Source organism: Lolium rigidum, chromosome 4 (genome assembly GCF_022539505.1).
Source record: "Lolium rigidum isolate FL_2022 chromosome 4, APGP_CSIRO_Lrig_0.1, whole genome shotgun sequence".
Classification (NCBI taxonomy): domain Eukaryota; kingdom Viridiplantae; phylum Streptophyta; class Magnoliopsida; order Poales; family Poaceae; genus Lolium; species Lolium rigidum.
The window spans coordinates 80,303,096-80,312,596 of record NC_061511.1 but is presented as its reverse complement, the minus strand read 5'-3'; positions in this window follow the sequence as shown (position 1 = coordinate 80,312,596).

The following is a 9,501-nucleotide window of genomic DNA, read 5'->3' as shown; positions in this document are numbered from 1 at the left end:
TAAAGTCGTTGATAGTAAGGTTCATACTAGATTTGGATTACTGCGCAGAAACAGATTTCTTTGCTGTCACGAATCTGGGCCTAATTCTCTGTAGATAACTCAGAAAATCATGCCAATTTACGTGAGTGATCCTCAGATATGTGCGCAACTTTCATTCAATTTGAGCATTTTCATCTGAGCAAGTATGGTGCCACTTTAAAATTCGTCTTTACGAATTGTTCTGTTTTGACAGATTCTGCCTTTTATTTCGCATTGCCTGTTTTGCTATGCTTGATGGATTTTTCTATTCCATTGACTTTCAGTAGCTTTGTGCAATATCCAGAAGTGTTAAGAATGATTATGTCACCTATGAACATGTAAATTTTAATCGTGCACTAACCCTCTAATGAGTTGTTTTGAGTTTGGTGTGGAGGAAGTTTTCAAGGATCAAGAGAGGGAGATGATACAATATGATCAAGGAGAGTGAAAGCTCTAAGCTTGGGGATGCCCCGGTGGTTCACCCCTGCATATTTTAAGAAGACTCAAGAGTCTAAGCTTGGGGATGCCCAAGGCACCCCCTTCTTCATCGATAACATTATCAGGTTCCTCCACTGAAACTATATTTTTATTCCATCACATCTTATGTGCTTTGCTTGGAGCGTCGGTTTGTTTTTGTTTTTGTTTTTGTTTGAATAAAATGGATCCTAGCATTCATTGTGTGGGAGAGAGACACGCTCCGCTGTTGCATATGGACAAATATGTCCTTAGGCTTTACTCATAGTATTCATGGCGAAGGTTGAATCTTCTTCGTTAAATTGTTATATGGTTGGAATCGGAAAATGCTACATGTAGTAATTCTAAAATTTCTTCAATAATTTGATACTTGGCAATTGTTGTGCTCATGTTTAAGCTCTTGCATCATATACTTTGCACCTATTAATGAAGAAATACATAGAGCTTGCTAAAATTTGGTTTGCATAATTGGTTTCTCTAAAGTCTAGATAATTTCTAGTATTGAGTTTGAACAATAAGGAAGACGGTGTAGAGTCTTATAATGTTTACAATATGTCTTTTATGTGAGTTTTGCTGCACCGGTTCATCCTTGTGTTTGTTTCAAATAACCTTGCTAGCCTAAACCTTGTATCGAGAGGGAATACTTCTCATGCATCCAAAATCCTTGAGCCAACCACTATGCCATTTGTGTCCACCATACCTACCTACTACATGGTATTTCTCCGCCATTCCAAAGTAAATTGCTTGAGTGCTACCTTTAAAATTTCTATCCTTTACCTTTGCAATATATAGCTCATGGGACAAATAGCTTAAAAACTATTGTGGTATTGAATATGTACTTATGCACTTTATCTCTTATTAAGTTGTTTGTTGTGCGATAACCATGTTCCTGGGGACGCCATCAACTACTCTTTGTTGAATATCATGTGAGTTGCTATGCATGTCCGTCTTGTCTGAAGTAAGGGAGATTTACCACTCATTTAATGGTTAGAGCATGCATAGTGTTAGAGAAGAACATTGGGCCGCTAACTAAAGCCATGATCCATGGTGGAAGTTTCAGTTTTGGACATATATCCTCAATCTCATATGAGAACATTAATTGTTGCTACATGCTTATGCATTAAAGAGGAGTCCATTATCTGTTGTCTATGTTGTCCCGGTATGGATGTCTAAGTTGAGAATAATCAAAAGCGAGAAATCCAATGCGAGCTTTCTCCTTAGACCTTTGTACAGGCGGCATAGAGGTACCCCTTTGTGACACTTGGTTAAATCATGTGTATTGCGATGACAATCCCGGTAATCCAAGCTAATTAGGACAAGGTGCGGGCACTATTAGTATACTATGCATGAGGCTTGCAATTTGTAAGATATAATTTACATAACACATATGCTTTATTACTACCGTCGACAAAATTGTTTCTTGTTTTCAAAATCAAAGCTCTAGCACAAATATAGCAATCAATGCTTCCCTCTGCGAAGGGCCTTTCTTTTACTTTTATGTTGAGTCAGTTCACCTATCTCTCTCCACCTCAAGAAGCAAACACTTGTGTGAACTGTGCATTGATTCCTACATACTTGCATATTGCACTTGTTATATTACTTTACATTGACAATATCCATGAGATATACATGTTATAAGTTGAAAGCAACCGCTGAAACTTAATCTTCCTTTGTGTTGCTTCAATACCTTTACTTTGATTTATTGCTTTATGAGTTAACTCTTATGCAAGACTTATTGATGCTTGTCTTGAAAGTACTATTCATGAAAAGTCTTTGCTTTATGATTCATTTGTTTACTCATGTCATTACCATTGTTTTGATCGCTGCATTCATTACATATGCTTACAATAGTATGATCAAGGTTATGATGGCATGTCACTCCAGAAATTATCTTTGTTATCGTTTACACCGCTCGGGATGAGCAGGAACTAAGCTTGGGGATGCCGATACGTCTCCGACGTATCGATAATTTCTTATGTTCCATGCCACATTATTGATGATATCTACATGTTTTATGCATACTTTATGTCATATTTATGCATTTTCCGGCACTAACCTATTAACGAGATGCCGAAGAGCCGATTCTTTGTTTTACGCTGTTTTTGGTTTCAGAAATCCTAGTAAGGAAATATTCTCGGAATTGGACGAAATCAACGCCCAGGGGCCTATTTTGCCACGAAGCTTCCAGAAGACCGAAGAGAAGACGAAGTGGGGCCACGAGGTGGCCAGACACTAGGGCGGCGCGGCCCAGGTGCTGGCCGTGCGGCCCTATCGTGTGGGCCCCTCGTGTGGCCCCCTGGCCTGCCCTTCCGCCTACATATAGTCTTCGTCGCGAAACCCCCAGTACCGGGAGCCACGATACGGAAAACCTTCCGGAGACGCCGCCGCCGCCAATCCCATCTCGGGGGATTCAGGAGATCGCCTCCGGCACCCTGCCGGAGAGGGGAATCATCTCCTGGAGGACTCTTCACCGCCATGGTCGCCTCCGGAGTGATGAGTGAGTAGTTCACCCCTGGACTATGGGTCCATAGCAGTAGCTAGATGGTCGTCTTCTCCTTATGTGCTTCATTGTCGGATCTTGTGAGCTACCTAACATGATCAAGATCATCTATCTGTAATGCTATATGTTGTGTTTGTTGGGATCCGATGGATAGAGAATACTATGTTATGTTGATTATCAATATATTACCTATGTGTTGTTTATGATCTTGCATGCTCTCCGTTATTAGTAGAGGCTCTGGCCAAGTTTTTACTCTTAACTCCAAAAGGGAGTATTTATGCTCGATAGTGGGTTCATGCCTCCATTAAATATGGGACAGTGACAGAAAGTTCTAAGGTTGTGGATGTGATGTTGCCACTAGGGATAAAACATTGATGCTATGTCCGAGGATGTAGTTATTGATTACATTACGCACCATACTTAATGCAATTGTCTGTTGTTTGCAACTTAATACTGGAAGGGGTTCGGATGATAACCTGAAGGTGGACTTTTTAGGCATAGATGCATGCTAGATAGCGGTCTATGTACTTTGTCGTAATGCCCAATTAAATCTCACTATACTCATTATATCATGTATGTGCATGGTCATGCCCTCTCTATTTGTCAATTGCTCAACTATAATTTGTTCACCCAACATGATATTTATCTTATGGGAGAGACACCTCTAGTGAACTGTGGACCCCGGTCCATTCTTTTACATCGAATACAATCTCATCGCAATACTTGTTCTACTGTTTTCTCGCAAACAATCATCATCCACACTATACATCTAATCCTTTGTTACAGCAAGCCGGTGAGATTGACAACCTCACCTGTTTCGTTGGGGCAAAGTACTTTGGTTGTGTTGTGCAGGTTCCACGTTGACGCCGGAATCCCCGGTGTTGCGCCGCACTACATCCCGCCGCCATCAACCTTCAACGTGCTTCTTGACTCCTACTCGGTTCGATTAAACCTTGGTTTCTTGCGAGGGAAACTTGCTGCTGTGCGCATCACACCTTCCTCTTGGGGTTCCCAACGGACGTGTCAACTACACGCATCAAGCAAATTTCTGGCGCCGTTGCCGGGGAACCGAAGAAAAGCTACACCACAAAGATTTCTAACTCCCACGTCAACTACACGCCAGCATGAACAAATTACAGTTGGGCAATTGACAAATAAAGAAGGCATAAACAATGCACATACATATATCATGATGAGTACTATGAGATTTATTCAGAGCATTACGACAAAGTACATAGACCGCTATCCAGCATGCATCTATGCCTAAAAAGTTCACCTTCAGGTTATCATCTGAACCCCTTCCAGTATTAAGTTGCAAAAAACAGACAATTGCATTAAGTATGGTGCGTAATGTAATCAACACAAATATCCTTAGACAAAGCATCGATGTTTTATCCCTAGTGGCAACAACCACATCCACAACCTTAGAACTTTCGTCACTCGTCCCAGATTCAATGGAGGCATGAACCCACTATCGAGCATAAATACTCCCTCTTGGAGTCACAAGTATCAACTTGGCCAGAGCCTCTAGTAGCAACGGAGAGCATGCAAGAACATAAACAACATATATGATAGATTGATAATCAACTTGACATAGTATTCAATATTTATCGGATCCCAACAAACACAACATGTAGCATTACAGATAGATGATCTTGATCATGATAGGCAGCTCACAAGATCTAACATGATAGCACAATGAGGAGAAGACAACCATCTAGCTACTGCTATGGACCCATAGTCCAGGGGTGAACTACTCACACATCGATCCGGAGGCGATCATGGCGATGAAGAGCCCTCCGGGAGATGATTCCCCTCTCCGGCGAGGTGCCGGAGGCAATCTCCTGAATCCCCCGAGATGGGATTGGCGGCGGCGGTGTCTCTGGAAGGTTTTCCGTATCGTGGCTCTCGGTACTGGGGTTTTCACGACGTAGGCTTTAAGTAGGCGGAAGGGTAGGGTTAGAGGCGACGCGAGGGCCCCACACGCCAGGGCCGCGCGGCCAAGGCCTGGGCCGCGCCGCCCTGCTGTGTCGGCGCCTCGTCGCCCCACTTCGTTTCCCTTTCGGTCTTCTGGAAGCTCCGTGGTAAAATAAGACCCTGGGCGTTGATTTCGTCCAATTCCGAGAATATTTCCTTTGTAGGATTTCTGAAACCAAAAACAGCAGAAAATAGCAATTGGCTCTTCGGCACCTCGTCAATAGGTTAGTGCCGGAAAATGCATAATAATGACATATAATGTGTATAAAACATGTGAGTATCATCATAAAAGTAGCATGGAACATAAGAAATTATAGATACGTTTGAGACGTATCAAGCATCATCATGATCCGATGACACCATACGAGTTATGGCATGGGTATAAACCCTAATAGTCCTTTCTTTAAATTTTGGTCTAAGAGTTTACAACCAAAATCGGATGAATGTCTTTGTTGGTTATCCCAAAGTATTGATTGGGAATTCTTTTCACTATGGATACAAAGACAAAAGTGTTTGTCGATGTTTCTTATTTATTTCCAAGAAATTTTTTCTAGCGAACTATTTGAGTGGGAGGACAATAAAATTTGATAAGGTTTATGAACCTGAGCATAATGATCAGAGTGGCGCAGCATCGGAATTGGTTCCGGAAGCGGCCACGACGATCATGGCTCCCATGACTACAAAGTGTTTTAACCATGGAGATCGAAGTACATATTGAACCTTGTAGGTATGGTTTACTTTGTTATCGAATAAATGATTCGTGGACAAAGGATTGATTTTGAACAATGATAAACCAACTACAAACAAAGAAGTTATGATGGGCCCTGACTCCGTTAAAATGGCTATACGCCATGAAATCCAAGATAGATAAATACTTTTTGAAAGTAAATGGATCTATAAAATTGATGGACTTGGATGAAATATCCTTGAAGAAGTTCGACTTGTCGAAAAATTGTTTACGGCAAAGTTCAAAGAGTTGACTACGATAAGATTAGATCTTCTGTAGCAATGCTTATAGTCTATGTGGATTATTCTAGTAATCACTACATATTTCTTTTATGAGATATGCTAGTAGGATGGCAAAATACATTACTTATCAGAAGTGTGTATTAAATGTGTATACAAGATACAACCAAGAGTTTTTGCTGGTCCGTGGAATACTAGATAGGTATACAAACTTCAATTGGATGAAGTGAGTATCGCAGAGTTGGAATCTTCACCGGATGAAATAGTCAAAGAGTTTTTGATTTCATCAGAAACGATGAAGATGCTTGCATTTGCAAGAAATTAAGTGGGAGCGATGAGACATATTTATAATACTTATGTAGATGACATATAGTTGGTTATAAATAATGTAATTATATACTTGATTAAAAGTTTTCATTGAGAAATTAACTTCAATGAAAGGATATGGACTGAAACAAATTTAGTGTCAAGATCTATGAAGATAGATTGAAACACATAAATAAGTTTAAGTCAAAGTACATAGAATGGATATTGAAGTAGTTCAATATAGAAATATTAAGAAAATGTTCTTGTCATGTGAAGGTTTAAACAAGACTTGAGTGTATCTGACACTCAATGAGTAAAAACACATGAGTGATTATAGATCACGAATAATATGTACACAATCAGATGTCCTGTGCTCTAAAAGTGTTATGAGCATGTACCAGAATGATTCATGTGATGATCATTGAAAAACAGTAAGAGTATTCTTGAGTACTTAAGAAGAACCAAGGACATATATATATATAGTTTTGTATGGAGAAATGACAAACAAATCGCTGTAAGGTGTTGCACCAATATTTGTTTTGTCACATATAAAAATAAAATTTCAATCTCAAATTAGACTAAATGTTGTTTAAAAGGTAGCACAATGAGCTAGAAGTTGTCTATGCTAGATTTAGAAGAGTTCTAAATATTGTGACGGATTCTACAAACGAAAGCAGAGTATGTCATTGTTTTTGACAATGACTGAGGATGTTAAGTCAAGAGGTTCTTTGAGAACTTGGTATAGTTCCGATAGTGTCAGAACTTTGAAGCTATATTGTGTGTGACAATATTAGTGACATATTTCAGACCGCGGGATTAAGGTTCCACCAGAAGACCAAACATATTTAATGCTGACTCATTTGAAAATAAGTGATGCGTTGAGGCGCAAATGAATTGCAAAATACATACGTTTCTGAGCGTGTCACATCCGTTGACTAAAACCTCTCCCATCAGCTAAACATGATAAAGCACCGGAAGGCCAAGGTGTTATATATTTACAAATGTAAACTAGATTATTGACTCTAGTGCAAGTGGGAGACTGTTGGAGATATGCCCAAGAGGCAATAATAAATGGTTATTATATATCTTTGTGTTCATGATAATGTTCACATACCATGCTATAAATTGTATTAACCGAAACATTGATACATGTGTGTTATGTAAACAACAAGAGTCCCTAGTAAGCCTCTTGTATAACTAGCTTGTTGATTAATAGATGGTCATGGTTTCGTGATCATGAACATTGGATGTTATTAATAACAAGGTTATGTCATTAATGAATGATGTAATGTACACACCCAATTAAGCGTAGCATAAGATCACGTCATTAAGTTATTTGCTATAAGCTTTTCGATACATAGTTACCTAGTCCTTTCGACCATGAGATCATGTAAATCACTTATACCGGAAAGGTACTTTGATTACATCAAACGCCACTGCGTAAATGGGTGGTTATAAAGGTGGGATTAAGTATCCGGAAAGTATGAGTTGAGGCATATGGATCAACAAGTGGGATTTGTCCATCCCGATGACGGATAGATATACTCCGGGCCCTCTCGGTGGAATGTCGTCTAAATAGCTTGCAAGCATATGAATGGTTCATAAGAGACCACATACCACGGTACGAGTAAAGAGTACTTGTCAGGAGACGAGGTTGAACAAGGTATAGAGATACCGATGATCAAACCTCGGACAAGTAAAATATCGTGTGACAAAGGGAATTGGTATCGTATGTGAATGGTTCATTCGATCACTAAGTCATCGTTGAATATGTGGGAGCCATTATGGATCTCCGGATCCCGCTATTGGTTATTGGTCGGAGAGAGGTCTCAACCATGTCTACATAGTTCGCGAACCGTAGGGTGACACACTTAAGGTTTGATGTCGTTTAAGTAGATATGGAATAAGGAATGGAGTTCGAAGTTTTGTTCGGAGTCTCGGATGGGATCCATGACATCACGAGGAGGTCCGGAATGGTCCGGAGAATAAGATTCATATATAGGAAGTCATATTCCAAGTTTGGAAATGATCCGGTGCATTTATGGCGGGTTCTAGAAAGTTCTAGAAAAGTCCGGAAGAAATCACCATGGAAAGTGGAGTCCCGGAGGGACTCCACCTTGCATGACCAGCCAAACCCTAAAGGGTGGAGTCACAGGTGGACTCCACCATAGGTGGCCGGCCACCCCACCTAAAGGAAAGGTGGGAGTCCCACCTTGGGTAGGACTCCCTCCTTGAGTAGGTTTCCCACCTATGGGAGGTTTTGTTGTTGGGGTCTTATTCGAAGACTTGGACTACAACTCTTGGGGATTTCCACCTATATAATGAGGAGAAGAGGGAGGGGGGTAGCCACTCTTGGCCGCACCACCTAGGGCTGCCCATGGCCGGCGCCCTACCCCCTCTCTCTCCCCAAACCCTAGCGCCCCTCCTCCACATACTACTCCCGCAGCGCATAGGCGAAGCCCTGCTGGAGTTCTCCACCACCACCGCCACCACGCCGTCGTGCTGCCAGGATTCCGAGGAGGATCTACTACTTCCGCTGCCCGCTGGAACGGGGAGAAGGACGTCGTCTTCATCAACACCAAACGTGTGATCGAGTACGGAGGTGCTGCCCGATTGTGGCACCGTCAAGATCTTCTACGCGCTTTTGAAAGCGGCAAGTGACCGTCTACTGTAGCAACGAGAGCCTCCTCTTGTAGGCTTTGGAAATCTTCAAGGGTTAGTCTCGTTCATCCCCTCGTTGCTCCCGTCTTCTAGATTGCATCTTGGCTTGGATTGCGTTCTCGCGGTAGGAATTTTTTTGTTTTCTATGCTACGAATCCCTTCAGTCGTTGCTGCCTTCCGTCGGCGGAGGTGCTGCCTGCCGTGGGCACCCTTGCTACCGGCGGTCAACGACGGTGCTGTGTAACCCAATTTGGGATGCTGCTAGTGGCTTTCTGTAAGGGTATATTGCCCCTATGTGTGGTTTTGGTAATTAATGACAACCCCTATGGACTAATGTTTTCATTGAGTTTATATGAAGGAATATTCCATAGGTGCTACTTGTACTCCATGTGTTGGATTCAAGTATGGATGCCATGAAGATAAAGGTATACCTTGTGTATTGGCATCAAGATCATCGGTATGAAGATATATATGTGATATGATCAAGAAGAAGAAATGAAGATGGAGTTCTTATGTGGAACTCAATATTAGCCATGCTCTATCTTAAGTGAGTATGTGAAGATACAAGGTTGAGTTGGGCAAGTTCAAGATGAGCATCT